The sequence below is a fragment of the Fukomys damarensis genome, unplaced genomic scaffold (genome assembly GCF_012274545.1).
Source record: "Fukomys damarensis isolate Sample0158 unplaced genomic scaffold, DMR_v1.0_HiC HiC_scaffold_30, whole genome shotgun sequence".
Taxonomy (NCBI): domain Eukaryota; kingdom Metazoa; phylum Chordata; class Mammalia; order Rodentia; family Bathyergidae; genus Fukomys; species Fukomys damarensis.
Window position 1 is genome coordinate 5725265 of NW_022900942.1, and position 6000 is coordinate 5731264.

The 6000-nt window shown below is 43.7% G+C and overlaps 1 protein-coding gene across 3 annotated transcripts in view; it reads left to right on the top strand.

The window, feature by feature from the left end:
- The window catches only part of Pard6g (par-6 family cell polarity regulator gamma), a 144423-nt gene that overhangs the window by 105735 nt on the left and 32688 nt on the right, over window positions 1-6000 (top strand). The window lies entirely within an intron of this gene.

Below are 6000 nucleotides of genomic sequence, written 5' to 3' on the forward strand. Positions count from 1 at the left end.
AGTTCTTAATTTGGTCCACCATGATAAGATTGGGAGATTCTGTTATCTGACCCATGGTAGGAGAGTAAAGAAATTAAATCTTTTGGTCAAATTGATAGAAAGGTTTAAAAATAGCTAAACTATATTTTCTACTTAAGTAGTATTGAGTTCTGCTTTTTAAATACTAAGGAAAAGTAATACTGATACTATCAGTATTTTAACTGGAAACCAGTGAATTCAGTAATGTAGAGGCATTTATCAGTAGCCAAAGAATTAAAACTTTAGATCACTATATGTATTTTCCTTGTCTTTTTAGGATGGGGGAATGTTAACTTTAAGTTATAATTTTAATTAATGTTTAGCTCTGAATGCCTATCTGTGCTCTAATTAATAAAAATATCATTTATATGAAAATCAATTACTAACATAGTTACTGATTGAAAGTGGACACTGGCTGCAGAGTCACTGTGGGACCCTACACTACCCATATCCTAGAAGTGTATTTTAGATTCTTTTTTCATCTCTAAACTTAAGAGAACCCTATCATTTCAAACTAATGTGCTAAAGGAAAGAATGAACTACAGATGAAGTTTGAAATTGGAAACATTTTTGTAATGCATTTGGCAATGATTATCCCTCCTTCCTGGGACAGATCTCTTGTGCACAGTGAACAGTGATTACCCCACAGATCAGAGCAGCCAGTGGGGGCCCTTGCAGAGTAACTCCATAACACACCATATCTGGTCTTATGCACATAATCCTAAGCATCTTTCTGGAAGGACGTAGAGAGGGCTTTGTGAAGAGGAACCTCAGCAGAAACCAGGAGAAGCAGCAGTAGAGTGCTGGGTGAAAAGGCAAAGGAACCACAATGTGGGAGCCAGCTGCAGGGTTCACATCTGCAGGGCAGGCAACTCTGTCCTGCACTGACTGTCCTCTTTTGCAAAATGGGGTTCTAGAGGTATTGCTTGTCAGGTCCTATGAGGTGATGTGCAGAGCAGCGTGCCAGTTTCCAGCCTGTGCTTTGTTAGCTCTTGTTGTTCCTTCCCACCTGTGGTGAAGGGAGACCGCAGGAAGTCTGCTGACCTCACTTCAGGCTCATTCTCTGACATGAGATCAGAGCTTTGTGCATCTGCAGCTCTTCTGAGCCATGTGTCCTGCTGACAGTACGGAGAGGCCAGTATAGCTGCCTCTTACTTACAGTGACTGGGAGATAAGTTGGGACCAGGACTTTGCACTGTCCCTGCGTGGTTCTTTCTAGTCTCCAGCATCCATCTCCTGTGTCTACTGCCCTCTGGTGGTCACCCACTGCCTGGATGGCCCTGGGACAGACACAACCGCTGCTGCCCTTACCTGGAGCACTCTGTCCCTCACACCAGTCAAGAGTCTGTTGATGTTTTGTCCTCTTAGTCTTTTCTCTCTGTGTGCTTGCTGTCTGTTTCCACCAGACCTCGAGGCCCAGAGGCCTTATTCTTGGTCACGCATATGCTCCTGAGGGATCAGGATGAAGGTGTGAATGCGCCAGCAAATGGTACATGTGCACACAGGCCTTATGCATTGTACAGGAAGGCAGTCTTCGCAGAGTCGGGGTTTGAAGTCCCAGCAGAGGTTGGCCTGGATGAAGTGTGGCCCCTCTGCCAGGGAGTTGCAGATACTTCAGGTTTGAGGGCTGCAGGGCTATGATACACTAACTCTCATACAGTTTAGAGGCATTGCCTCTTTCCTCATTTCTCTTGCTGCTTAGGCCCTATACCCTATCTTTATTCTTTCTTCTACCCTCATAGTAACAGTACAGAATATATCCAAGTGGCTTAGGATCCTGGTGTCTCCGGTGAGCACATCACTGATAGCCTCTGCCTATTCCATCAGCATTTTCTCAGGTCCCTCTCCCTCACTCCATGCTTCAACCCACTGAGCTGAGCATCCTGTCTGTGAAAAGGAAGGATAGCATCTATCTTCCAGGTTGTCATCAACTTCCAGGCCAACAAGCCCTATCTGGTCTCACTTTCACTGTCCCAGTCCCACATACCATCATGGGGGACCTCAGAGCCTTCTTGCCATCCTTGCTGAATTCTCAAAGTGGCAGCAACATGCAAGAGAATTGAGGTCACTTATGCGCTCATAGACAGCCAAGCCCCCTCAGGTTCAGGACAGATGTGTTGATCTGTCATTGTGAAGATCCAGCGTCTGTGGCAGCCGAGTCCTGAAGCCCCCCAGTTCAACACAGTCCATAGCCTTTCCACTGCTTCTGTTTTGAGAGGTTGTTTATTGCCAAGATGTCATTACAATCCCACAGCAGCCACACCCCGGTTCTATACAGTGACGTCTTATTACTGAAATATGTCTTAACAGGACACTGTATTACTATCACAAATGAAAGTTCAACATTCTTCTCATACATGCTGAGATAAACCCACAGCTATGTTGTAAAAAATGAATCATCCACTTAAAATAATCTCTTCTCTCAAACAACACTAGGACATGACAGTTAAATTACAGACTAGCATCACCAATGAATGTAGATGTAAAACCCCCTAACAGAATACCAGCATGTGGATGACATTATTCACAATAACCAAAAGGTGGAAATAGCAGGTGTCCCTCAGCCAACAGATGGATAAACAAAGTGTGTGTGTTCACCCAAAGGACACTTGCCAAGTCATAAAAGGAAATAAAGTACTGCACATGCAGCAGTGTAGATGGACTCAAAAACAATATGCTGACTGAACTAGGAAGACACAAAAGGTCACTTACCATGTGTAGGCTTTTATAGTTGATCTTCTTTATGTTGGCTAGGTTGGTTTTTGTTGTTTGCTTGTTTGTTTTTGGTACCAGGGATCGAACTTGGGTCCTTGGGCTTGTGGGGCAGGTGGCAGAACCACTGAGCTAACTCCCCAGCAGTTGATCCTCATTATTTGGAGATTCTGTATTTGCATATTCAACTATTTGCCAAAATTTACTTGTAATCTCAAATCAATACTCAGTGTGATTTTGTGGTCATTTGAGGACATGCACAGAGTGGTTAAAAATGCGAATCACCCATTGTACATATACCCACTTGCTATCAAATACAGCAACACTGGGCATGGTTGCACACACCTCTGATCCCGGCACTCTGGAAGGCTGGCAGAAGGATCACAAAGTTGAGCCTCTAATACCCTAGGCAACTTAGTGACTCAGTGAGACCCTGAATCAAAAACTGGAAAGGGATAGAGATATAGCTCAGTGCAAAGGCGCTGCCTGGGTTTAATCCCCAATACCACACAGAAAAACAAAACAAAACAAAGCAATGAGGCTCTGTTATTTTAGCGCCCATGCCCCATGGTAAGCCAGCATCCTCCTCACAGTCTATTCAGTGTCACTGTTTACACATGCTACTTGCTTCTTATTGGTGATTTTGCTGTTTGAAGTGGTCCCAAGCATAGGGCTGAAGTGTTACCTAGTGCCCTCATCACAGGAGGCTGTGGTGTGCCTCAGGCAGAAGATGTATATGTTACAGGAGCTGTATTCAGGCTCATTTGCCATGAGTTCCATGTTCATGACTCAACAGTACATGTTAAATAAGGAGTCATGTGAGACAGGACACTGAAAATGAGGTGATACATTAACCAGTTGATGAAAGTGGTATAACGAGAGGCCTACAGCAGCCTGACCTTGTTCCCCAAGAGCCATGACTCTGTGTTCTGTGGTGATTTTATGAAGTAAAGAAGGCCGAACGATGGAGGCAGCTCTGTGTGTGAAAAGTCTAATATGAGCAATTCTATAAGGACAAAAAGTAGATTTCATGATTGTCAGGGGTGGGAAAGGGGAGAGCTGGGAGGGTTGGGATTTCTTTTGGCATAGTAGAGATGCATAACTGTGAAAGCATGCATTTTAATGGGTGAACTTGATATCAACTGTATCTTGGGCAAACTGTCCAAGAGAATACAGTGCCAGGGCTGATGGCTGGCAGCAGGCTCAGAGCACTTTCCAGGTCTCACCATGGCCCTCTGTGTATGGTTCAGGCTTGCCTCTGCCTGTATTTCCAGAATCAGCTATCCTCAACAAGTATAAACTTTAATGAACATATTTGTTCAAAGTTTATTAAAGCATCTCTTTCCCTGGGAGCAAAAAACTTCCTTCACTTCTGTGCCAGGACGTGAGCTATACCCAGTCTTTAGTAGGCTGAAGCCTGCACCCCCACACAGGGTTCACTGTACCTGTCCCTTTGCCACTAGTAGAAATCACAGATATTTTCATTTTATGTGGGACTTGGGCCCAGACAATTTAGCATTTACAGTACTTGTTACTTTAAAATAATGGTATGTGTTGTTATTGAATGTGTTAATAAAAAAATAGTATTGTACCGTATCTTTCTTTTAGTGCTCTGAAAATTGTGTGCAAAATAATTTATTTTCTGATACCCTATATTTTACTTATGCCTTAAAATCATTATTCTAAGAAGGTGTTCCTAGGCATCATCAGATTACAACCAGGTTTGTCAAACAAAGCTCACAAACAAGCTAAGAACTCCACCTGCAGAAAAGCTGCATTTGAAGCCCAGACAACAGGACAGGATGATCTGGCTTTCATCCTCCTGGGACCCAGTCAAGGAACATTTTCTTGAGGACTGTTTAGCCTTTCTGCCCATGAGAGTTCAGGGACCATGTCTTCTGGCTTCTGCCCTGAGAGTTCAGGGGCCATGTCTTCTGGCTTCCTTTCTCTGCAGTTACCAGGCTTCTGCCATCATCTTTCCAGGATGACTTGTAAAAGCTCTGGGCTTTGCCCTTAGTAAATCAGAGTTACTATTCTGCGCTTCGATTGGGTGCTTTGACCACTTAAGAGAGGTAGCTCCAGCATGTAGTGGTCATAACAGGAGTCTAGGCTTGTGTCAGCACACTTGGGTTGCACACCTAGTGAGTGTTACAGACCCACTTTTGTAACATTTGGGAAGCTGACCCTAGCCAGAGGACACAAGACCATGAACAGCAAAAGATACTGAGTGCCTCTATTTTTAGCCAAATAAACAGGAAGTAAAAGTACATTTCACCACTAATCCATGAAATGAATCCTTCAAACACCAGCATACCCTGTGGCCCTGTTTCTTACCCTGCCACATTCTGGGGCACTCTTTTGAGCTACTGGAATAAAGAGAGAATATTTGTAAACATTGCAATTTATATTTACAAACATTGTGAACTAATATTTGTGGTTCCATTAAATGAGTTGTGGAAAAGAGATGTTTTTCATTGTAAAATGAGAGATTAGGCAGAATTTGAAGTATCAAGCATATAGAATCTTGCTCATAATGTATTTCTTGGATTCTTACGTGTTTAATATTTAGGTTGAGAGCTGACTCTGTAGTGGGAAGCTCTCAGCAAGCTACCAGAACTACATATCTGACCCCTCCCCATTTTACTCTCTTTCCTGAGACTTCCTAGGGTCTTTGGGTATATTTTGTTGAACTGGCTGGCTTCTTTTGTGTCCCTGCGCTTACAGGAACCAGCATAGACCAGACTCTCACCCTTCTGTTGCAGAATCCCCTCCACAAAATACACGAGCTTCTATACTGCCACAGATTCCCAGAAGTTTGTATGTTGGGAAGATTTCTTTCTTCTATTTCTTTTTTCCTTTAATTAAAAAAAAAAGCAAAAAGCTTCTCATTGCCTCACCGTGGGAACATGGTGAAAACAACACGCCTGCACCGCATTCTCCCTTGAGTGGGTGTGGAGAGAATGTGCTGATGCAGCTCCTGAGAAGCCACATGCCAGAGACACTGCCTCCCAGAACACTGAGGGCAGGCCTCCTGCATAGGCTGCAAGCTTCCCTTCCAGTTAGCCTGTGGGCATTGGGGCATTTGGGGTGACCAGTGCACTCTCTAGCAGCCCCATCAGGGCCCAGCTGTGAAAATGGTGAGAGTTCATAGTCACTGAATCAGTTCTATTCTATTTTGCTTTGTTTTTCTGATCATATATACTTTTATATGTTCAGCCGTTTGGATTCTTGATGTGTGTGTGTGTGTGTGTGTGTGTGTGTGTGTGTGTG